This window comes from Hyla sarda, chromosome 4, assembly GCF_029499605.1.
Source record: "Hyla sarda isolate aHylSar1 chromosome 4, aHylSar1.hap1, whole genome shotgun sequence".
Classification (NCBI taxonomy): Eukaryota; Metazoa; Chordata; class Amphibia; order Anura; family Hylidae; genus Hyla; species Hyla sarda.
Window position 1 is genome coordinate 158,498,352 of NC_079192.1, and position 26,568 is coordinate 158,524,919.

The 26,568-nt window shown below is 44.6% G+C and overlaps 1 protein-coding gene across 2 annotated transcripts in view; it reads left to right on the top strand.

The window, feature by feature from the left end:
* The window catches only part of ENTREP2 (endosomal transmembrane epsin interactor 2), an 848,385-nt gene that overhangs the window by 585,482 nt on the left and 236,335 nt on the right, over positions 1 to 26,568 (top strand). The gene's annotated exons all lie outside the window — the stretch shown is intronic.

Genomic DNA, 26,568 nt, shown 5'->3' on the forward strand with positions numbered 1-26,568 from the left:
CGTTTCTTTAGTGTTCCAGTTTTTGGTTACCTGTCCGAGGGTGTGTTCAGTAGATTTTTTGTTCTGGTTACCTTGGACTGGTCTTGGTTTCTGCCTCTCGGTCCTCTCCTACTGCTTGGGGTCTAAAATGATTACCTCAGCACTGTAGGCGGGTATATCCTGCTGGGAGGAGCCAACGTTTCTGGTTTCCTTAGCGTCAAGTCTCCTAGCAACAACAGCATATACCCAAGGTCTGTGTCCCCCAATGGATCCTCCAAGAAAAGGATTTCACGGTAAGACAAAAATCCCTTTTTTCAGTACTCTGTACTTTAACTATATTTGAAGTGTTTATCTGCATATCTTGGTTTGGTTTGTGTTATAGTACAGACATGTTTACTTGATCTTGCTATAGATAGTTGTGCTCAACTTATATCTGAGATACAATATTGCATAGAATATGTGATTTCACAGCTTGATTGTGTACCGGGAGATAATTGCTCAGTTACCTAGTCTCTATTGGCTATGACCGTAGTATTGCACTGTGTAGTTAGGATAACTCCTTCCCATCCATTTAGCTAATTAGGGCTCCTCAGTGAGACAGTTAGCCTCTTCCCTATCTGTCTTATTCTAGGGCATATAGGTGTAAGTGCAGACTAGGTTTTGGAGCTGGGCCACCCTTATCAGGGCGTCAACTCCGCCTAGGATTAGGTTTAGCAGCAAGGGTTTACTAGGGAGAGTGGCAGGTAGTGGCCAATAAACCTGTTGGGCCTGACCTATTCCCCTAGGACCTTCCCTCAGGTTTTTCCTCACCTATACCCCTACCTTTAGTGAGGAAAATTGTAATATCTATACTTTATCAATGGCTGTTTAGGATAAATAAAAATATTTATTCTTTATCCTGGTGGTGTGATGTGGACCCCCAATGGTGTCCTTATTGTCACTTCACATTTTTTTTTTTTTGATGGTTTTTGAGGCGTTTTTTTTCTCCCATTTTATATGAACTATAATAAAAGTTAAGTCTTAGTGTTTTTTCGGTGACCCCCCCCCCACTTAATTTAAATTCAAAAAAGCTCCAGGGGTTTCACATGAAGAGCTTGGGGTCTAAAATGATTACCTCAGCACTGTAGGCGGGTATATCCTGCTGGGAGGAGCCAACGTTTCTGGTTTCCTTACGGTGGCCACTCTACAGCCTACCCTGCCCCTCCCCCTCATCTGGCAGGCAGGGTGGAGAGCTCTGCATGCAGTGGATGGGAAAGGAAGAGAATGCATGGCGAGACATGGCAAGTTTCAGCTGGGCACCGTGGAAGGCTGGAGGGGCAGATTCTTGGACCCCCCTGGAATGACTTGGCCTGGGGTAACTGCCCCTTTAACTCTGGGGGTGGCAGCCAATGTTTCATAAAAGACATAGGCCCTCATTTACAAAGACTGGAGTGTCGGTTAGGTTTTTTTTTCAGTGTACTCTTCTTTTTTTTCCTTGTGATTTACTAATCTGTCACCCAATTTCCCTTTCTTTCTGTCGCAGGTTTTTTTTCTGTCGCACAAAATGTATTCTGTGCGACAGAAAAAAGTCTCTGCATATTCTGACTACATTAGTGCTTGTACTACTACCCCCATCATGGAACAGGGTCTGTTCCATGTTGGGGGTAGTAGTACAGGGGCTGAGGGATTGATCGCACCGGGTCTCACTTCTGAGACCCAATCCGATCAAAAGTTATTAAGCAGGGGAGCGGGCGGCATGTTCCGATCCCCTGCAATGTGCTGTAAACTTTCATTTTTAAATTCCCCACCAGAAGCCCTTCTGGCAGTGTTTTAATATAGAAGCGCTGTGGTGGGCAAAGATGTATAGAATCGCTGGGAGGGTATATATCTGGTTCCTCCAGCGTTTCTATATATCTTTCCCCCTGCTGCGCTATATCAAACTTAGTGCCCGCTGTGCTTGAATAAATGTACTGCCCCCCCAGCACTATTATACATCTATACTGACCCCCGCTGCGCATATACTGACCCCCGCTGCGCATATTTATATATATACTGCCCCCCCAAGCTGCGCATATTAATCTTCATCTTCTCCCTCCCCTGGCTGCCAATGAATGAAAACTCTAATATCGGGGGAGCGGAGGGCTGCTGCCCGCTCTCGCTGCTAAGAGTTTGTCATTCATAGCGGGCAGCAGCTGCATATCATACTGTGGGGGTCAGACATATGAATATATGTCTGACCCTCACATCATACATATACAAATGCCGGCTCAACGCTATGAATGACAAGTAAGCTATTGGCAGCAGCAGCGCGAGCCTCCGCTCCCTGCACTGCTTTACTTGTCATTCATAGCGGTGAGCCGGCACCTGTATATAAAGATGCGAGGTAGGGGTCAGACATATGGATATAGGCTGAGCGGCAGTGTGGCATTTTCGGCCCAGGTGCCGGTGTAGTGAAGAATTTTGTGTCCCGAAGCGTTTTCACACTACCGCTCAGCCTATCGCCGGCTGAGTCTGACTTCGCTGTGGCCGGTGATTGGCTGAGCGCAGTAGGATTCTTCCGACCACCGGCAACCAGGAAGTGGATCGTGGCGGAGACCGGAGTTGGTTACCGGAGGCCCCGGGGGAGCGGAGGAAGGTATGTACATCTTTATTTTTTTTTACTGCCGGCAGAATGGGCGACCATTTTTATATTCCAGAGTTCTCCTTTAAAATGCTCTGCTGGCGAACAACAATGCTCAGAAGAGAAGGATTACCATTTGGCTTTTGCAAAGCAAATTTTGCTGAAATGGTTTTTCAGGGGCATGTCGCATTTAGGAAGCCCCTATGGTGCAAGAACAGCAAAAAGAGCCCCACATGGCACGTACAGTGAGCCTTAACACCTCACAGGTGAGTGACGACTTTTTGTTAAAGTTGGATGTGTAAATGAAAAAAAATTTTTTTTTCAATAAAATGCATTTTTTCACAAATTTTTTGATTTTTACAAGTGGTAATAGGAGAAAAAGACCCCCAAAATTTGTAACCCCATTTCTTCTGAATATGGAAATACCCCATATGTGGATGTAAAGTGCTCTGCTGGCGCACTACAATGCTCAGAAGAGAAGGAGTGCCATTGAGCTTTTGGAAAGATAATTTGCTTGGAATGGAAGTCAGGGGCCATGTGCGTTTACAAAGCCCCCCCGTGGTGCCAGAACAGTGGACCCCCCCACATGTGACCCCATTTTGGAAACTACACCCCTCACAGAATTTAATAAGGGGTGCAGTGAGTATTTATACCCCACTGGTGTTTGACAGATCTTTGAAACAGTGGGCTGTACAAATGAAACATTTTATTTGTCATTTTCACGGACCACTGTTTACAAAATCTGTCAGACACCTGTGGGGAGTAAATGCTCACTGTACCCCTTATTACATTACATGAGGGGTGCAGTTTCCAAAATGGGGTCAGATGTGGGGGGGGGGGGTCCATTGTTCTGGCACTATGGGGGCTTTGTAAACACACGTGGCCTTCAATTCCGGACAAATTTTCTCTCCTAAAGCCAAATGGGGCTCCCTCTCTTCTGAGCATTGTAGTTCGCCCGCAGAGCACTTTACATCCACATATGGGGTACATCCATACTCAGAAGAAATGTGGTTACAAATTTTGCGGAGCTTTTTTCCTACTTTCCCTTGTGAAAATGAAAAATTTAGGGTAACACCTGCATTTCGTGAGGAGTGTAGTTCCCAAAATAGGGTCATATGTGGGTATTTCTTTTTTTGCGTTTATGTCAGAAAGGCTGTAAAATCAGCCACCCCTGTGGAAATCACAATTTAGGCCTCCCAAGTACATAGTGCGCTCTCACTCCTGAGCCTTTCTGTGCTCCCGCAGAGCATTTTATGCCCACATGTGGGGTATTTCCATACTCAGGAGAAATTGCGTTAAAAATTTTGGGGGTCTTTTTTTCCTTTTACCGATTGTGAAAATAAAAAGTATGGGGTAACAGGCTTTTCCTATTCATAAGGGGTAAAAGGAGAAAAAGCCCCACCAAATTTGTAGTGTAATGTCTCCCAAGTACGGAAATACCCCATATGTGGCCCTAAACTGTTTCCTTGAAATACAACAGGGCTCCGAGGTGAGAGAGCACCATGCGCATTTGAGGACTAAATTAGGGATTGCATAGAGGTGGACATAATGGGTATTCTAGGCCAGTGATTCCCAAACAGGGTGCCTCCAGCCGTTGCTAAACTCCCAGCATGCCTGGACCGTCAGTGGCTGTCCGAAAATGCTGGGAGCTGTTGTTTTGCAACAGCTGGAGGCTCCTTTTTGGAAACACTGGCGTACGATAAGTTTTTCATTTTTATTGTGGGGGACAGTGTAAAGGGGTGTATACGTAGTGTTTTACCCTTTATTTTGTGTTAGTGTAGTGTAGTGTTTTTAGGGTACATCCGCACTGGCAGGCGTTTACGAGGAGTTTGCGCTGCGGCAAAAAATTTGCCGAAGCTCAAACTTGAAGTAGGAAACCCTCTGTAAACATGTAACATGGCGGGGGGGGGGGGGGGTAGGCAAACCTCCAGCTGTTTCAAAACTACAACTCCCAGCATGATGTACTGACAGAGCGTGCATGCTGGGAGTTGTACTTTTGCAACAGCTGGAGGCACACAGGTTGGAAAACCTTCAGTTAGGTTCTGTTACCTAACTCAGCATTTTCCAACCAGTGTGCCTCCAGCTGTTGCAAAACTACAACTCCAAGCATGTACTGATCGCCGAAGGGCATGCTGGGAGATGTAGTTATGCAGCAGCTGGAGATACGCAACTACAACTCCCAGCATGCCAAGACAGCTGTTTGCTGTTTGGGCATGCTGGGATTTGCAGTTTTGCAACATCTGGAGGGCCACAGTATAGAGACCACTGCACAGTGATCTTCAAACTGTGTCCATCCAGATGTTGCAAAACTACAAATCCAAGCATGCCCAGACAGCAAACTGCTGTGTGGGCATGCTAGGAGTTGTAGTTTTGCAAGATCTAGAGGGCCACAGTTTGGAGATCACTGTACAAATCCCAGCATGCCCAAACAGCTTTCTGGGTATGCTGGGAGTTGTAGTTTTGCAACATCTGGAGGGCTACAGTTTAGAGACCACTGTATAGTGGTCTCAAGCTGTAGCCCTCCAGATGTTGCTAGGCAACTCATCAGCTTTCGTAAGATCCAGGGAGCTGCATCGCCGTCCTCTTCTGCCGCCGATCGCTGCCCGCTGCTGCCGCCGCCAATGGATAAGTGGTCTTTGGTGCCGGTCCTCATCGGTCTCCCTGTTCTGCCCAGCCTACAGTGGGGGGGGGGGGGGGACAGAACGGTGAAATCGAAAATTAACCCCCCCCCCCGTCCCTTATCTGCTTCTGGTCATCGCTTCTAGACGACCAACAGCAGGGATAGGGGGGGGGGGTGGCACCCCTGCCACCTCACTCCTATGCCTTCAGGGGGATTGTGGGTGTCTTGGACAACCCCGATCCCTCTTTTTTTCCGGGTCACCGGGTCACCAGAGACCCGTATGACCCTGAATTGCGGCAAATTGCAAATCGAAAGAAATCAGCAGTCACCCCAGTCCGGTCCCCGCCCGTCACTCAGTGGGGACCAAAATTCCCACGGGCGTACAGGTATGCCCTTTGTCCTTAAGTACCAAGGAATGAAGGCGTACCTGTATGCCCTTGGTACCTAAGTGGTTGAAAATAGCATACAGTAGAAGGGGTTCAAGAGAAAATATAGATCGAAGAAATGTATCTTCGAGAGATCTAATAAAAACATGCAGTTCAGTACAGGAATACTCCATTTCTTTGTACCATGCATTTAATGTTGTGACTCCAGATAATTCAGGTTGTAGTAAATAGAACATATGTTCTATAAAGTATTAGACAGCAATCTTCTGTATTGTGTGTGATGCAGTAAACCATTCACTATAGGTTATACAAGCCTGGAAGATTTTAATACCCTTTCAGACAACAGCACCAATTGACTTAGGTCTTCAAATAATTCATTAGAAAACTAACATCCAGCTAATTCTTTGTTACAAGGGGATTAACATTCAGTTGCTATTCAGTAAGCTGTCAAGTTGTAACTGTGCTATGGACGTTGTTTGCCTTTCAGCTCAGCTTCCTAATAACACAGAGAAATTTAAATTTTAGTTGCCATGGTTTAGCTGAAATTTAGGCTTGAAATTGTTTATATTTGTAGACATGAGGAAGCCTGAGTTTTAGAAATTGGCAAGATGTTGACTTAGAAAACGACCAACTTCACACAATTTTAATGCTACCACACTTGTGGGTCTATTATGGCAACAACAGTTGGACCCCCTACAAGCAACGATCACCATAGAACCATGGGAGGTCCAGATGTTATGGCCATATTATGGCCTAAAGCAGTGTTCTAGGTACACTGCCAGATTTTTAACACTTGTTTCTTCTCTGTAGAACACATGGCAGACATACAGCTATAAAGATCAAGATATATTTAAATATGTGTAATGTACTTGAAACAATACGATGCACTTTAATTACAGTGTAGTCTGTTTATGCACATAGTATCACACTGTGATCTTATGAGCCTATAGTTTATCTCCAGCATCATGACCGGTTTTCTTACATTTTAGTGAAATCTGAAAGGATAGTCTCCTATTTTATTCCTGATTCTCTAAAATTCCCAATTTTACACCTTGCCAGTTTTTGTAACATTAGTCAGGTTAGTTATTATTATGTATAATACATTGTAGTGGTACTTCTATATTGGGTGATTAAAATATCTTAATGTTTGTGCTAATGAGGAAGATTAATATGGTACGTGAGTGTAAGATGAATGCCAGTTTTTGGCACACATTTTGGCAGATTACATAAATAATGCCATTGCTTGGTTGGCAAGCTGCAGAATTCTTGTCATACTTAGAAAAGATACAGTGAATCTGTTTACAATGTATGACAATATAAAATGTATTATGTTTACAATTAAATGGTTTTCCAACAATAATGAATAAATCTATGAGGAATTTTGTGCAGATTCCGCCTTGTGTCACACTCCCATTTACTTCACTGAGTTTTCCACTGTTGTCTTCACACAATAGGATTTTGCAGCAAATCTTTCAACAGGATTCATATCCTAGTAAAGGATTGAACATGTTCAATCCTTCACCAAAAGTCAATAGGACTTTGATATTTGGTGCTTACTTCCATGACAAATGTTGCAGAAAATAAGCACCAGTTACCATGAAGAAGAAACGGCAGGGATCCACATAAGGCCATATTCACATGATGGAAAAAAGACCAGAGTCCATCAAGTTCAACCTATAACCCTAATGAGTCCCTACTGAGTTGATCCAGAGGAAGGCAAAAAACACTCATACTAGAGGTAAAAATTCCTTCCCGACTCCAAATATGGCATCAGAATAAATCCCTGGATCAACCTTCTGTCCCTATAGATCTAGAATCCATAACCTGTAATGTTATTACTCTCCAAAAATGCATCCAGACCCCTTTTAAATTATTTTACCGAGTTAACCATGACCACCTCCTCAGACAGAGAATTTCACAGTTTCACTGCTCTTACAGTAAAGAACCCCTGTCTGTGCTGGTGTAAAATCCTTCTTTCCTCTAAACGTTGAGGATGCCCCCTTGTTGTAGATACAGTCATCTGTATTAATAGATCATGGGAGAGATCTCTGTAAGGTCCCATGATATATTTATATAGTTATTAGGTCGCCCCCTAAGCCTTCATTTTTCTAAACTAAATAACCCTAATTCTGATAATGTTTCCCCGTATTACTCTGGCTGCCTGTCTTTGAACCCTCTCCAGCTCCACTATATCTTTCTTGTACACCGGTGCCCAGTACTGTACACAGTATTCCATGTGTGGTCTGACTAGTGATTTGTACAGTGGTAGAATTATTTGGCAGCAGCTGCCCGACACTGGTCACTACCGCTAAATTTACTGTTAACTAAGACTCCCAAGTCCTTTTCCACGTCAGTCGTCCCAAGTGTGCTCCCATTTAATACATAATCCCAGCCCAGATTTTTCCTCCCCATGTGCATTACCTTACATTTATCAGTGTTGAACCTCATCTGACACTTCTCAGCCCAAACCTCCAACCTATCCAAATCCCTTTTGTAATAGAGCACTGTCCTCTATAGTGTTTACCGCTTTACAGAGTTTAGTATCAACTGCAAAGATTGCTACTTTACTATTCAACCCCTCTACAAAGTCATTAATAAATATATTAAATAGAACAGGACCCCAGACTGACACCTGTGGTACCCCACTAGTTACAGTCACCCAATCAGCATAAGTACCATTAATAACCACCCTCTATTTACTATCACTGAGCCAGTTACTTACCCACTTGCACACATTTTCCCCCAGGCCAATCCTTCTCATTTCATGTACAAATCTTTTATGTGGAACCGTATCAAAAATCCAGATATACGTCATCCAGCGATTGTCCCTGGTCCAGTCTGGAGCTCACCTCCTCATAAAAGCTGATCAGGTTAGTTTGACAGGACCGATCCCTCATAAAGCCATGCTGATATAGAGTCATACATTTTTTTTTTTTAAACAGTAGAAGTTTATTGTAAATATTCCAAAAAATACAGTATAAACATTATGAACACAGTGTAAGGCACATGTATAGTCTAACACACAGGATAAGATAAGCAAGAAATACATGTGTATCAAGAACCGTAAAAAGAATCCTAATCATATGCAATGTAAGCTCCACAGTAAGGATAGCGAGGGACTGTCCCTGCCTGATCTCAACTGTGTAGGTATGATGGAGCGCTGCATCAAGGAGTTAAAGAGGAGGACAGAAAGAAAAGAAAGGTGGGGTAGAAAGAAAGATAGACAAATGAAAAGAAAGCGAGAGTAGAAGGCAGCAAATGAGAGCGAAGAACAAGGGTATAGGAAGGAGAAGGCTTACCTCACAACAGGGCGCACAGGCTAAGACTCTCTGACATGGCGTGTCGATTTCAGGTAGGTATTAGATAGTGAGGAAGAGAAGGGCGTGAGCATCCCTCAAATTTGCAGTCAACTCGGGGGCCCCGGGGGTTCCAGATTTATAGACCTATATTCAGGGGAGGACATGAAAGAGACCCAAGGTCCCCAGATCAGATGGTGCCTGTTCATTGATCGTCTGGAATCAGCTATTAACTCCTCCATCCTATGGAGATGCGAGAGTTCTCGCAGCCACGATGAGAAAGGGGGTGGGGAAGTGGATTTCCACAGTCTAGGAATGACTGTCCTAGCCGCTAGTAACATGAATCTAGCTAGTTGAGCGGGCCATTTAGGGAGGAGGGGGGGAGAATGGATAGTAGTAAGGGTCCCGGGTCCACATCCAATGTTATGGATGTTAATCTATGAATCACATCCAGCACCTGGGTCCAGAAGGTGCAGAGTCTTGGGCATTTCAACCATATGTGAGTCATGGCACCCCCCGTCTCTCCACATTTGCAACACACATCTGGGGTCCCCGGGAAAAACTTGGATAGTAGAGCCGGGACCCGATACCACCTGGTTAGGATTTTGAAGCTAGTTTGCTGAGCCTTACAGGAGGTAGAGACTTTATGGCAGTAGCGTAGGGCTCTGTTCCATTCCTCATCCGAGAATTAAATCATCAGTTCTCTCTCCCAACCCCTCTTATATGGTAAAGGGCCATTACTGAGTTCATCAAGGATAAGTGAGTAAATACTACTAATCGGACGGGTCGGACGAGAGCCTGATGTGCATAGCTTCTCGAATGGGGACAGAGAGCGATGGAGATGGAGTGTATGGTGATGCTTCAAATAAAAGTGACGCAATTGGGTGTATTGAAATGAATGCATAAAGGTGTGGGGTGTATCACCTAGTAGGTCATCTAGAGGCCGCAAACCGCTAGGAGTCAGGAGAGTGAGAAAATAAGGTGAGGTGTGTTTCGACAGGCCCAGGAACGAAGAGGTAGACGAAGTTGAGGGGAATAACGGGTTGTTGAACACTGGTGTCAGTGGACCATCTAAACAGACTCGAAGTATATAGGTAAGTGTGTCTTTTCTGAGCCATCGTGGCTAATACTGGGGGCAGGTCAGATAATGTGTGGGAGGAGTGCGGTGTGGAGGGGCGCCACATAAACGTTTTAGGGTCTAGGGAGCATGAGTCACATTCCAGGGATATCCAGAGCTTAGTCTTTGCAGAATCCTGACAATCCAGGACTCTCGTGAGGACTGAAGCTAGATGGTAAGCAAGACAGTCCGGAAGGCCTAGGCCTCCCTCAGACTTACCCTTTTATTCCCATAAGGTATAAACATCTTACAGAGACAATTTCACATATTTTTAAAAGTCTCCCATTTTGTGTCAGTATTCTTGTTTTTGAGGACATTATCCCAATTTATATTGTTAAGGGCTTCTCTGAGTTGATCAAACTTTGCTTTCCTAAAGTTCATTGTTTTTGTGTCCCCTCAAGAGATTCCCTTGAAGAACAAGTTATAATGTATTATATTATGATCACCATTTCCTAGATATCCTTCTACCTGCACATTAGTTACTCTGTCAGGTCTGTTGGTTAATATTAAGTCTAGTAGGGCGCCTCCTCTGGTCGGACCCTGCACCATTTGGGACAGGTAATTGTCTTTAACTACAGTCAGAAACCTGTTTACTTTATGAGATTCACATGTCTCAGTCTCCCAGTTTATATCAGGATAGTTAAAGTCCCCCATTATTATCACATCATTCTGATTTGCTGCCTTGTTTTTTTGCCTCAGTAATTGATCTTCTGACTCTTCCATTATGTTTGGTGGCTTATAGAAAACCCCTTTCAGATTTATTTTTATTTTTATTTTCATATATTTCTACCCATAATAACTACACATTATTGTTTCCCTCTCATATATCCTCCCGCAGTGCGTCCTTCAGACTCAATTTCACAGAAAGGCAAACTCCTTCCCCTTTCCATTTTGTCCGATCCTTACTGAATAGACTATAACCCTGTAAGTTGACCGCCCAGTCACAGCTATCGTCCAACCAAGTCTCTGTTATACCCACTATGTCATAATTTTCTTCAGACATCAACCACTCCAGTTCCTCTGTTTTATTGGTCAGACTTCTGGCATTAGTCAACATGCAATTCAAAGGTCTATGTTTTTTCTTCGTATAAAGCCTATCCCTATTAAGTATTCTAAGCCCTCCCTCCGGTCCACCCCCAGGTATATTAATAAGTTCCGCCTCTCTAGCTACACTATCTTCCCCCTCTACATTGTAGGTTCCCTCCCCCAGTCCCTAGTTTAAAAACTCCTCCACCCTTCTAGTCATCTTCTTCCCCAAGCACAGCTGCATCCTCCCCATTGAGGTGTAGCCCGTCCCTACAGTACAGCCGGCATCCTACACCAGCTTCTGAGCCACTTGTTTACCTCCCTTATCTCCCACTGCCTCTCTGGTGTGGCTCGTGGTACAGGTAATATTTCAGAAAATATTACCTTGGAGGTCCTTGTCTGAAGCTTGTGGCCTAAGAAAAAATCAGCTTTGCTTTCAATAGGATTCTGCTGCATCATGCTCATGGAGGAATATCGGGCTCCCTTGAATGAATTGACATGTCAATTCTTTTGTGAAATCTACTGGGTGATGCATTGCCATCTATGGAGAGCAGTCCTAGTGCTGGCATTTTCTGCTGATGCATGCTATTTGCCGAATGTTCGTCTGTGTTTTCCGGGTGGGTATTACGCAAAAATTCTGCTGTAGACTAAGGCTGCTGTGTTCACACAAGGCATTTAAAGCCGTACCACATTGTGGTATCACTGCAATTTACAGCTATTTTTCTTAAATTGTATGATTATGTGAATCCCTGTAAAACAAGGTTATTTTTACTAGGATTTAAAAAAATCTGTGTAATATTGCAGCAGTATCGCAACAAACACCAGTCTATTAAACAGTTTTTTTGTTTGTTTTTTTATTGTTTGTAAAATTGCCAGTCACTGTATTGTAAATCTCTTTTTTATTTTTATTGAAGGTAAGGGAACAGAATGAGGAAGAAAACATAAAAAACGCTAAATAAATAAATATGCCAATTCTTATGTCAATTTTTTTAAATGTTAGTCCTTAAGTAACACGTCCCATTTTCAAGATTGTAGTACTGCACATGAAAAAGTACTATTGTTTGTATATCAAGCTTTTTCACAATGCATTACCTGCCTTTCCCCATTCCCCCTTCTAATGATAAATATTTTTTTTAAAAAGCCCAGTTCATTCTTACCCTTTATGATGAAGAGGCCATCTGGTACATATATGATATGATACATGATTGTTGCAGAGTCAACTTCTGGAACCCTCAATTACTCGGGTTCTTTTTGGCCAACTCTCTACAGCCACAAATACAGTAAATCTCAAAATATATTATACCTATTAGCCAGAGTATTGTATTCATTATTGGACTATGATTGGTTTAAGAAGACCATAATGTGTGCAAACAGATTTGTGTAGTCTCAACATATTTCCAGGTTTATCTGCTGGGTGGAAAGTGCTCAGAGGTTTTTTGGTGAATTGCAAAATGGTACATAGAATTCGGAAAAAATACATGGTCCAGCATCCAGGATGTAATTTAAAAACATCAACTTTTTTCAGTACATATTTAAATCAGTTTACTTTACAAGCAATGACATCATGTGGAATGTGAATAAAATGTACAGGCATATTCCAAAAACAACAAATGACAACAAATAATAAATAACACCAGTCATGTAGCTCACAGTTCAATAATGACATATTAAATTGTTTCTACAGTTTTAACCTATAGAAAAACTATATCCAACTGAAAGATCCACATGCTCTCTCTGTGCAGAAGGCATTCCTGCCAGTTGTCGCCCCTCTTAGGTTTTTTAGGTGTGTAAGCATAGACTAGCCAAACATTGCTGGATCATAAAGAATATACAATTGTAGTAACCGGCCTACCATAAAGTAACCTTAGAAGGTGGCAACTGGAAAATGCATTATATGCTCAAAATTAGGTACCTGCTTGCCTGTGAAAGTTTTAGATGCATATTAAATAAAGTTGATGTTTTTAATTACTGCCAGTTTGCTGGACCGGCCTCCTTTCCTGGATTCTGGGCATATTATGGGTGCTTAATAACATCACTATTTCAATCACAAGATCTGGGCTCTTCCTATGGTAAGCAGCAGTGAAGAAGTCCCTGTATTGCAGCTTTTTTACAGTCTTGTGAATCAGTCCAATAATTAAAAGGATCATGAACCCTCTTTTTCCCCACGTCTTCCCCACGTCTTACCACACATAAAAAATAATGGTTTTCATAGGTCAATTTTTAATAAACCGGTTGTGGTTTATGTGGTGTATGCTCTTTTCTGCTGCTTAAAAGGTATTTCTTTTGCTGACATACAATAATTTATACCCAGACAATTTGTGTTCTAAATGCATAGCTGCTTCACATTGCTGTACCTCTCTTTGTATTTTCAATTGTTTTACTTTTTCTGAATTAAATCTTCTTATTATAGGCACAATAAAATACTGTTGTAGTGCTAGCTAATGGAAATATGGAGGAAATGAGAACTAGATTACATTAAACGAGTATTCCCGGCATAGAGAATGTTGTACAATTAAATAAAGATGCTTTCAAAATAACAAAAACTGTACACACTCACCTTCTCCAATCCCTCACAGATGCATCTGTGATGGCTCCTGGTCCACTCTGCTTCGTGTTTCTTAAAATGTTTAGTTCCGTCAGGAAATGCACATTTAGCCAATTACTGCACACCCTCAGCCAACTGTTGAAGTGGGCATTTCATGCAGGGACTAAACATTAAGGGAAGCAGTAAGCAATAGGGATCAGTCACCATCAGAACAGTGGGTTATTGGGGCAGGTGAGTATGCTTTTTCATTATAAAACTTTCATTATGACTTGAATATCCATATTACACAGATAATCGATACTTTTTTGTTCCTAGTGGGCTAAGACATTATATTAGTTTCATGTATAGCGGCATAGTACATGCAAAATGAATATAATGGGTAGTCGCTTTAATAATGACCACACATTCATTTTTCCGTTCAGACCCAGGGCATCCCAGCAAGGTGCTGCATGTTAAAAGCTAACACTATATTGTACCAGCTCAGTGTGAATTTCTTGCGACAGCTTTCTCAGCTGGAAGTTTGAAAGAGAAAAAGATTTACAACCTTTCTTTACAACTCCGGTATTCTTCAAACTAAAACATCAACATTTTGTAATTTATTAAAGCTTCTGTAAAGAATTTATCTTTGGTAGAACAAAAGGAAACGGGTAAGATATATTTCAAGTCTATGTCATAGAAAATGAATACAAAAAGTTACTTTTGTTAAGGAAACAATAGTGTTCGGAGATTATGCTGCAATCCCAAAAGCTGCTGAAGTTTTAAATCATCTATAAAAAAAACAATCTGTAGAAAAGCTGGTTATTAAGAAAATAGAACATGAGACAGAAAGCTTGGCAGTCTGTGTCACCGGCAATGTGTTCTTTGTGAAGGATGATTGTTATCTGTTCATTCTTGCTGTCCCAAATCTGTCTGCAGCTTTCAATGTTGCCTATCCTGGGACTTTTCTAAATTATCCTCTGACCTCAGTAGACGTACTCACTTCAGTAGCAGTATGATAAACTTCAGTCTGGATAACGGTGGACAAACCTTGGTGTATACTTTTCATGTCCAAAAAATATAGAGATAATATGACCTCTACTGTGTACTTCTCTTGTCAATCTTACAGTGGAAATAATGCTGCACTGAAATATTATTTTTGTCGGTATAGAGCAAATATTGTGTTGCAGTTTGAATAGCAGTGTTCAGTCAAGCAATACGATAATTGTTGCAGATCAAGACAGTTTTAGATGGCTGTAGTGCAGCCACTTTTTAATATCTGTATTACAGCTGCAGGCCTCTGTCTCTATCAGTTTTACACATTCGAGATTAGATCTGATTAAAGAGGTTGCCTCATGCATACAGTAAACCGATGCTGGCCCACAAACCCTCAGCCTTTCACCTATGGAGTGTATCCAATAGCTTATGTGGCAAGGACCCTCTAGAGCACGGATAGGCAACCTTTTGGTAGTGCTGTGTCCAAATTATTTTCATTGTCGCTTGGTGTGCTGGCAATATGGGTGTGGCTTGCTGTAGGTGGGGTTTGTCTGGGTGTGCCTTGTCACAGAGTGTTTTTTTTTCCAGAATTGTCCCTATATATTGTTCTCACTGTGCTTTTAACTCAGACCTGTATAATACAGACCCCATAATCAGTCCCCAACATAATACAGACCCCAGAATCAAACTCCACCATAATACAGACCCCAGAATACAGTCACCACAGAATGAGTCCCCACTATAATACAGACCCCAGAATCACCACCCACTATAATACAGACCCCGGCATCATACTCCACTATAATACAGACCCTAGAATCAGACTCCACCATAATACAGACCCCAGAATCAGACCCCACCATAATACAGACCCCAGATACAGACCCCCCTCCCCATAATACAGACCCCCCAGAATCATTACTTTAACTGACTCACAATTCACATCTTTTATGGTTAGCGTTGTCCTCTTTCCTTCTGTTCTCCTTCTGGCTCAAACCATCATGATGACATCTTCCAGCCAAAACCCATCACTGCAGCATCTGCAGGACAAACATAGTTTCTGCATTTTTCCAGTGCACTCCCCAGAAGTGCTGAATTCGGTGGAGTTTATTATGCACTACCCTATTGGTACAGACAGGTAGTGCAGATGACAATGATGACAAGCATACTTACCTGGTCCCATACTTACCTGGTCTCATTTGAAAACAAAATGAAATTTTGTTCTGGGTGCCTACCATTTCTCCTGATTTCTTTGAGATGTCACCTGTGGTAAGTTCAGCTGATTGGACTTGATTTGAAAAAAAAAACGAAAAAAAAAAAAACTATATAAGGCCTCAGAGCTGACAATGCATATCAAAGCAAAACCAAGCCATGAGGTGGAGAACCACTATAGAGTTCAGAGTCAGAATTGTGTGGAGGCACAGATAGGGAGAAGGGTACAAAAGAACTGCTGCACTGAAAGTTCCCAGGAACACAGAGGCTCCCATAATTCTTAAATGGAGGAAGTAAAAAAATGACGACTATTCTTAGAGTTGGCCACCCCACCAAACTAAGTAATCGATGGAAAGGGTCTTGGTAGGGTATGTGAGCAATAACCCAATGATCACTCTGGATGAGCTGTTTAAAAATTAAAAAAACCTCCAGAAGATCACTAGTGGCCAGAAAGTTTGCAAAAAAAAAAAAAACATGTAAGGGATGCTCATACTGTGAGAAACAAGATTCTCTGGTCTGATGAATCCAAGCAAATGGGTTTGAATACTTTCTAAATGCCTTGGATTTCTGTGCTTGGTGCTCTGACTTGATACTGACGAAATCAAAATGTTTTGAACGTATTGGGGACATTTATCATTGTTGCCTTTGGTAAGTGAGTTTTTAAGTACCGTATATACTCGAGTATAAGCCGAGTTTTTCAGCACGATTTTTCGTGCTGAAAACACCCCCCTCGGCTTATACTCGAGTGAACTCCCCCACCCGCAGTGGTCTTCATCCTGCGGACTTCCAGAGGTTTCAAAACTACAACTCCCAGCAAGCCAGGGCAGCCATCGGCTGTCCGGGCTTGCTGGGAGTTGTAGTTTTGAAACCTCCGGAGGTCCGCAGGTTGAAGACCACTGCGGCCTTCAACATCATCCAGCCCCCTCTCACCCCCTTTAGTTCTGAGTACTCACCTCCGCTCGGCGCTGGTCCGGTCCTGCAGGGCTGTCCGGTAAGGAGGTGGTCCGGTGAGGAGGTGGTCCGGGCTGCTATCTTCACCGGGGAGGCCTCTTCTAAGCGCTTCGGGCCTGGCCTCAGAATAGTCACGTTGCCTTGACAACGACGCAGATGCGTCGTTGTCTAGGCAACGGCTCTATTCCGGGCCGGAAGCGCGGAGAAGAGGCGCCCCCGGTGAAGATAGCAGCCCGGACCACCTCCTCACCGGACCACCTCCTTACCGGACAGCCCTGCAGGACCGGACCAGCGCCGAGCGGAGGTGAGTACTCAGAACTAAAGGGGGTGAGAGGGGGCTGGATGATGTTGAAGGCCGCAGTGGTCTTCAACCTGCGGACCTCCGGAGGTTTCAAAACTACAACTCCCAGCAAGCCCGGACAGCCGATGGCTGCCCGGGCTTGCTGGGAGTTGTAGTTTTGAAACCTCTGGAGGTCCGCATGTTGAAGGCCGCAGTGGTCTTCAACCTGCGGACCTCCGGAGGTTTCAAAACTACAACTCCCAGCAAGCCCGGACAGCCGATGGCTGCCCGGGCTTGCTGGGAGTTGTAGTTTTGAAACCTCTGGAGGTCCGCAGGTTGAAGACCACTGAGGGCGAATGATGAGAAGAGGATGATGAAGGGGGGGGGGGGTGTGGGGATGATGAAGGGGGGTGGGGATGATGAAGGGGGGGGTGTGGGATGATTACAAGGGGATGATGAAGGGGGGATGTGTGGGATGATAAGGGGATGTGTGGGATGATGACAAGGGGATGATGAAGGGGGGATGTGTGGGATGATAAGGGGATGTGTGGGATGATGACAAGGGGATGATGAAGGGGGGATGTGTGGGATGATAAGGGGATGTGTGGGATGATGACAAGGGGATGATGAAGGGGGGATGTGTGGGATGATGACAAGGGGATGATGATGAGGATGTTAATGACGGGTCTGGATGATGACAGGGGGGGATGAGGTATTTCCCACCCTAGGCTTATACTCGAGTCAATAACTTTTCCTGGGATTTTGGGTTGAAATTAGGGGTCTCGGCTTATACTCGGGTCGGCTTATACTCGAGTATATACGGTATTTTTTTTCACTTTGGTCTTGCTTATGTGCAACATATTTATCATACTATTATGGGGGAGGGTTGATAAATGTTGTGCACATAAGCAAAAACAATAAATCACTTCAGAACACCATTTTGTATGACTCCTCTTCTCCTCTGCAACTTTTCTGCACATAGTTGCAGTCTTTTTGTAAGACTTTTTAAAAGTGCTCTCCAAAGGGAGCTTTGTAAGCCAGGTCTGATCTGGCTTAGGTTTGCGTTTTTTTTTACATTTTTTTTTTATGTGCCAATGAGTGACCTTCGCACTTCATAAATTTGCCAAAAAGAAAAAAAAAAAAGACTTAGGCGCACGTGCAACATTTTGTGCATCCGGCATAAGTAAAAGAAAAAGCTCTAAATTCAATAATTAAGATCCCCCATTGTTTCCATTTTCATATAATTACATTTCTATTTATCCTGTGATTTCCATAATTCCATGACTTTTCCTTCATGGTATCGCAACTTCAATGCTGAGAAGTATATTTGTTGCCAGAACCACAACAAGAAAAATCTTGCAGTGGGTTTTAAAGGGGTACTCCACTGGGCAGTGTTCGGAACATTTAGTTCCAAATGCTGTGTGCGCGCTGCGGGGGTCGACCACGCCCCTTTGCAATGTCACACCACACCCCCTCAATGCAAATCTATGGGATGGGGCGTGGCGTAATGTCACAAGGGGACGTGTCCCACCCGCAGCGCGCACACAGCTTTCGGAACTAAATATTCTGAATGCTGGCCAGTGGAGTACCCCTTTAATGGCCTCTGAGTAATGTTAACCCCTATACATGCCTTATCGGCTTTAGCAATTCTTCATTTGATCAGTGACCATGCCTTCCTTTAGGTTTCTATGAAGAGCCTGATAATGTAGATAACCTGCATTAACCTGTGTTCTGAATTCATATTGTAACTTAATGCTCGGGAGGCAAATAATATGGACCTAGGACTAGCAATGTTTATAGCTTATATAAATCACATGAACGCAAGACATGAATATGAAGTTATTTTCAGTAATTAGATTTTGCATAATGAACTAACATATCGAGTAAGAACACCATTGGATGAAAGAGAACATTAGTTTGTTGCTTATTATTATTCTAAATATAATGTATGAAAGTGCCGTTTTAATGGAATGACAGATGTGACAGATTTGAGGTCATTAAGTATTTTCATGACATGTTTTTATGATTAGCATAATTAATAATAACATTTCGGCTGAAGGGAACTCACCTAAGTAGATTATAATTATTCAACATGAAACAGAATAGATAAATAAAGTTTAACTGTTGCAGGCCTGAGAGCCATTTTTAGTAAGGGGTAATGTAACTACCGTATACACTCGAGTATAAGCCGAGTTTTTCAGCACGAATGCCCCCCTTTGCTTATACTCGAGTGAACTCTCTGCCTGTCAATCCCTTCTCAGTGGTCTTCAACCTACGGACCTCCAGATGTTTCAAAACTACAACTCAAGGCAGGCCCGGACAGCCATCGGCTGTCTGGGCATGCTGGGAGTTGTAGTTTTGAAACATCTGGAGGTCTGCAGGTTGAAGACCACTGAGGCCTTCGTCATCATCCAGACCCCCCCCCCCCCCCTTTTTGTTTTCTACTCATCTCCCCTCGGTGGGAAGGAAGGCTGAGCTGGTCCGGGCCATCTATTCTGCAGGGACCGTCCAGTGGGCAGGGTTAGTTGTTGCGGGCTGTGCACTTTCACCAGGGGGCCCTCTTCTCCGCTCCAGGCCTGGCCCCGGACTAGAGACGTTGCCTTGACAACGACGTACAGGGACGTTCATGCACGTCCCTGTGCGTCGTCGTCAAGGCAACGCCACTAGTCCGGGGCAGGCCCAGAGCGGGGAAGAGGGCCCCCCCCCCCGGTGAAAATGGACATCCCGGAACGACTAACCCTCCCCACTGGACGGTCCCTGCAGAATAGATGGCCCGGACCAGCTCACCCTTCCTTCCCACCAAGGGGAGGTGAGTACAAAGCAAAAGGGGGGGTGGGGTCTGGATGATGACGAAGGCCACGGTGGTCTTCAACCTGCGGACCTCCAGATGTTTCAAAACTACAACTCCCAGCATGCCCGGACAGCCATCGGCTTGGAGTTGTAGTTTTGCAACATCTGGAGGTCCGCAGGTTGAAGACCACTGGATTGACAGGCGGTGATGATGAAGGGGGGGTGTGGGATGATGACAGGGGGATGATGACAGGCGGTGATGATGAAGGGGGGGATGATGACAGTCGGTGATGATGAAGGGGGGTGTGGAATGATGACAGGGGGATGATGACAGGCGGTGATGATGACATGCGGTGATGATGAATGGGGGGATGATGACAGGCGGTGATGATGAAGGGGGGTGTGGGATGATGACAGGGGGATGATGACAGGCGGTGAATATGAAGGCGGGGGGGATGATGACAGGCGGTGATGAAGACATGCGGTGATGATGAAGGGGGGGATGATGACAGGGTAATGATGAAGGGGGGATGATGACAGGTGGTGATGATGAAGGGGGGGATGATGACAGGGTGATGATGACGGGGGTGTTAATGACGGGGGTCTGGATGATGACAGGGGGGGGGGATGATGACATGGGGGGATGATTTATTTCCCACTCTAGGCTTATAGTCGAGTCAATAACTTTTCGTACTCGAGTCCCCCTTTTTTATTTTTTTGTATTGTTATTGTATATTGTAGTGTATTTTCCAAAAGATAGAAACAGTTAGAGCCTTACCCCTTTTTTTTTTTTTTATAGTTTACTTAATAAAGAAGCCCAAGTTACAGGTGAAATCATCTTTATTACATTTGTCACTAAAGGTCCCCAAACACATGACTGAATTTTCAAGTGTTATCCAGCAGAAAAATCCCATGGGGTCAGTTGGGGAAGTCTACAAATATTTTAATGAATTACATTGTAGTGTGTGCCATCTCCTCATATTGCGGAACAGGACACAGCTACAGAACTACATTAAGTCGTACATACTATTATGAATAGAAAAATATCATAGCAGAAATCCCATACTACCAAATTCCATGCTCCAGATATGATAGTACCTGAGGAAAAGATTAAGCCACAAAATAAATCAGATCAAAAGACCTGTCTTCAACACACTGTTCCCTAAGCCCCCATTCACATAAACTCCCATTCATGACTCCCCACTCTCCCATAGACTGCTACACATGGCACCAGTCTCTCCATAGGCGTGCGCAGCCTATTGCATTAGGGTGTGCACCCTAAAGCACAAACTCACGCTGCGCGCGTGCATATATATATATATATATATATATGTATATATATACGCACACAGTTAGTCTAGTTCCCCCACATTAGGTGCAGTATAGTTCCCCCACATTAGGTGCAGTATAAGTCCCGCCACATTAGGTGCAGTACAGTTCCCCCACATTAGGTTTGCAATACAGTTCCCCCACATTAGGTTGGCAGTACAGTTCCCCCACATTAGGTGCAGTTCAGTTCCCCCACATTAGGTGCCACCTAATGTGGGGGAACTGTACTGCACCTAATGAGGGGGAACTGTACTGCACCTAATGTGGGGGAACTGTACTGCACCTAATGTGGGGGAACTGTACTGCACCTAATGTGGGGGAACTGTACTGCACCAGTACAGTTCCCCTACATTAAGTGCAGTACAGTTCCCCCACATTATGTGCAGTACAGTTCCCCTACATTATGTGCAGAACAGTTCCCCCATATTAGGTGCATTATAGTTCCCCCACATTAGGTTCAGTATAGTTCCCCACATTAGGTGCAGTATACTTCCCCCACATTAGGTGCAGTACAGTTTCCCCACATTAAGTTGGCAGTATAGTTCCCCACATTAGGTTGGCAGTATAGTTCCCCACATTAGGTTGGCAGTATAGTTCCCCACATTAGGTGCAGTATAGTTCCCCCACATTAGGTGCAGTATAAGTCCCCGCACATTAGGTTGGCAGTACAGTTCCCCCACATTAGGTTTGCAGTACAGTTCCCCCACATTAGGTTGGCAGTACAGTTCCCCCACATTAGGTTGGCAGTACAGTTCCCCCACATTAGGTGCCACCTAATGTGGGGGAACTGTACTGCACCTAATGTGGGGGAACTGTACTGCACCTAATGTGGGGGAACTGTACTGCACCTAATGTGGGGGAACTGTACTGCATCTAATGAGGGGGAACTGTACTGCACCTAATGTGGGGGAACTGTACTGCACATAATGTGTGGGAACTGTACTGCACCAGTACAGTTCCCCTACATTAAGTGCAGTAAAGTTGCCCCACATTAGGTGTAGTATAGTTCACCACATTATGTGCAGTACAGTTCCCCTACATTAGGTGCAGTATAGTTCCCTCGCATTAGGTGCAGTATAGTTCCCCCACATTAGGTGCAATATAGTTCCCCCACATTAGGTTGGCAGTATAGTTCCCCACATTAGGTGCAGTATAGTTCCCCCACATTAGGTGCAGTATAGTTCCCCCACATTAGGTGCAGTATAGTTCCCCACATTAGGTGCAGTATACTTCCCCCACATTAGGTGCAGTACAGTTTCCCCACATTAGGTTGGCAGTATAGTTCCCCACATTAGGTTGGCAGTATAGTTCTCCACATTAGGTTGGCAGTATAGTTCCCCCCACATTAGGTGCAGTATAATTCCCCCCACATTAGGTGCAGTACAGTTCCCCCACATTAGGTCCAGTACAGTTCCCCCACATTAGGTGCAGTACAGTTCCCCCACATTAGGTGCAGTACAGTTCCCCCACATTAGGTGCAGTACAGTTCCCCCACATTAGGCTGGCAGTATAGTTCCCCCACATTAGGTGCAGTATAGTTCCCCCACATTAGGTGCAGTATAGTTCCCCCACATTAGGTTGGCAGTATAGTTCCCCACATTAGGTTGGCAGTATAGTTCCCCACATTAGGTGCAGTATAGTTCCCACATTAGGTGCAGTATGTTCCCCCACATTAGGTGCGGTATAATTCGCCACATTAGGTGCAGTACAGTTCCCTACAAAAGCAAAATAGACATGGAGGCCACCAGCATCTGGGGGTGCTACATTCCTACTGGCAGGAAGAGGGGGTTAATTTGAGGGTACTACCTTCTTACTTGGGGGGGGGGGGGTTAATCTGGGGGTACTACCATCCTACTGGGTGGGGGGGTAATCTGGGGGTACTACCTGCCTACTCGGGGCCCCAGATTACGCCCCTCCCCCCCGGTAGGCCGGTAGTACCGAAGATTAACCCCCTCCCCCCAGCAGGCAGGTAGTACCCCCAGATTAACCCTCTCCCCTCAGCAGGCAGGTAGTAACCCCCAGATTACCCCCCCAGTAGGATGGTAGTACCCCCCAGTTTAACCCCCTCTCCCCCCTGTAGGAATGCAGTACCCCCCAGATTAACCCTATCCCCCCACCCTGTTAGAAGGTAGTACCCCCCTGATGACCCCCTCCCCCCCGTAGGATGGTAGTATCCCCCAGTTTAACCCCCTTTCCCCCCTGTAGGAATGCAGTACCCCCCAGATTAACCCTATCCCCCCACCCTGTTAGAAGGTAGTACCCCCCCTGATGACCCCCGCCCCCCCCCAGTAGGATGGTAGTACCCCCCCCAGTTTAACCCCCTCTCCCCCCCCTGTAGGAATGCAGTACCCCCCAGATTAACCCTATCCCCCCACCCTGTTAGAAGGTAGTACCCCCCCTGATGACCCCCGCCCCCCCCCCCCAGTAGGATGGTAGTACCCCCCAGTTTAACCCCCTCTCCCCCCCTGTAGGAATGCAGTAGCCCCCAGATTAACCCTATCCCCCCACCCTGTTAGAAGGTAGTACCCCCCTGATGACCCCCTCCCCCCCAGTAGGATGGTAGTACTCCCCAGTTTAACCCCCTCTCCCCCCTGTAGGAATGCAGTACCCCCAAGATTAACCCTATCCCCCACCCTGTTAGAAGGTAGTACCCCCCTGATGACCCCCTCCCCCCCAGTAGGATGGTAGTACCCCCCCCCCAGTTAAACCCCCTCTCCCCCCTGTAGGAATGCAGTACCCCCATATTAACCCTATCCCCCCACCCTGTTAGAAGGTAGTACCCCCCTGATGACCCCCTCCCCCCCAGTAGGATGGTAGTACCCCCAGTTTAACCCCCTCTCCCCCCCTGTAGGAATGCAGTACCCCCCAGATTAACCCTATCCCCCCACCCTGTTAGAAGGTAGTACCCCCCTGATGACCCCCTCCCCCCCCAGTAGGATGGTAGTACCCCCCAGTTTAACCCCCTCTCCCCCCTGTAGGAATGCAGTACCCCCCAGATTAACCCTATCCCCCCCACCCTGTTAGAAGGTAGTACCCCCCCCCCCTGTAGGAAGATAGTACGGTGCCCCAGACCCAGTAGGCAGGTTGAAATAACATTCACTAACTCAGCGCGGTAATCCTGCGAGCCGCGTACCGTCACGTCACGCTCTGGGGCCGGCCTCCTTGAATACAGCGTGACGTCCTGATGGTCATATGACGGCAGTAACGCGCCGTCGCATGACCGGACCAACTGAAGGTGAGCCAGAGCGGAGCGGGGCACAAACAGGAGCAGGAGGCAGCGCTGTGCGGTGCGCCTGACGGACAGGCGCACCGCACAGCGGGGGGGGGGTGGGCGGGAGTCTGGGCTGGTGAAGGACGGTCGGGCACAGATGGGGGGTGCTGCGGGGCATCTTGGTGTCACCCGGTGCGGGCTGCACCCGTGTCGCAACACCACTGGATTAGGGTGTGCCTGGGCACACCCGCCACACCCCGTGCGCACGCCTATGAGTCTCTCACTTGGTCCTTCTCTCTTATAGAGATCGCTGCTAATTGCTCCTTTCCCTCTCATATAGATTCCACTCATCCCCCCCCTTTCTCGCATAGACTTTGCTTATGTCCAATCACTCTCATGTAGACTGTCGCCTATAGCCTTCTCCCTCATTTAGACTATTGCTTCTGCACCTCTATTTTAGACTGTAGCTTACGTCCCCCTCCCCCTACCTAACATACTTCCTATACTTTCCTCATTACTTCCTACTAATGCTCAGTTGTGGGCCAATATTTGTTTCTAATAATAGTAAATGTAATATAATTTAACAATAATTTGCTAATGAATATGTTGTGTTTGTTCAATGCATTGCATTTTTGATAACTAAAACAGCTCAGTAACAAGGTGAAAAAATTGTGTGTATTTTCCATCTGATGTACATTACTGTGAATAAATATCTCCGCTCTGTGTTCAGGAAAGAACCTATCGGTGTAATATTCTCACTGTAGGGGATTATAAAATAAAGCAGCATGGTAGATTTAATTAACAGTTTGACTGGGATTTGCACTGGGAAGTGAGAGCTCAGTTTTATTCCTGTTTGGTTCAGTTTGGTTATTTTTAAAATACATTCTTGGATTATGAGAAACATGGTAGCTGCAACCACATGGAAGATAAAGGCAGAGTTTCCAAAGAATATAAAATATATCGTATGTATGAGACAGGGGAGGTGGATTGACAGAATTTATTTCGAGTTAATACTACATAAAATTCTATATATGGACATATGAACACTTTTTTAACATTTTCTTTTAGAATGAATAATAATTTGACTTTAAACTTGTGAATTACATTGAATTATATTCTAAGAAGTATCAACAAATTGTAAGTAATATAGGAAAACTGATTAACTGTGTAATATGACTTCACCTTAGCTGTTAGGACTTTCAGTGCAGCTCTGGATTAATTCAGGCATTATATGGACAGGTACTCAGGGAGCGGAAATAACAATAATTATCCTATGGGATTCCAGTGCTTTATTTCAGCTCCCATTCTTTACTGCAGTCCTGTTAGCTTGGCTAAGGCAACCATTTCCTGAAAATAACATCAGGCCTTATAGTTTATTTATAGAATAGTCATTTTGCCATCTCTTGCCTGTTCATAGTTTTTGTTTTTTTTATTCGTTTTTAATAATAATACATAAACATACAACAACATACAAACAAGGTATGATATGACGAATGTGTAGCTGTATAGCAATCCATGCTTACTTCACCAAACATAACTGACTCGCTCCAACAGTCATTCCTCCATCCGTCAATCAATCGCTTCCCCCTTCCCCAACTTCTCAGATCTTCCTTCAGAAAGCATATACTTAATCTAGCTCATTACTAAAGGCCATAATTCCTAATTCATAATTGTAACTCGTAATCCATAAATTACAACTTATAATTCACCATTCACAAGTCCCCATTCTGTATCCTTCACTTGTTGACCCAGTACTTCCCAATACCTTATTTCAGTTCTAAAGGATTCCAGTTCAACTTTCCATCTTTTCGACTTTCTCCAAATCTATACTGAATTTTTCCCACATCCTGATTTCCCCCTTCTGCCTATTTACCTTTCTATCTAACCATAGTCTCTCCATAATACAAACTTGTTTGAGGGAAGTTATTATCCTTGATATATTAGGTAATTTCGGATCCTTCCAGCATTTAGCTATTGTATTCCGAATAGTTGCTAGTATATGAAAGACTATGGTTAGATTTTTGGGTGGGGTTGATTCTAATCCCAGTGATCATAAGGCTACCTCTGGTCCCCAAGTAAAGTCCACCTCACCCTCCAGTATAACTAACAGAAGCCTCCTCCCACAGCCGATGAGCTTCAGCACACTCCCACCAGACATGTGTAAATGAACCATCCCTTATCCCACACCTCCAACATGTTGGAGGATTTATTGGGTTCATTTTTGCCAATTTGTCTGGTGTGAGGTACCATCGGTA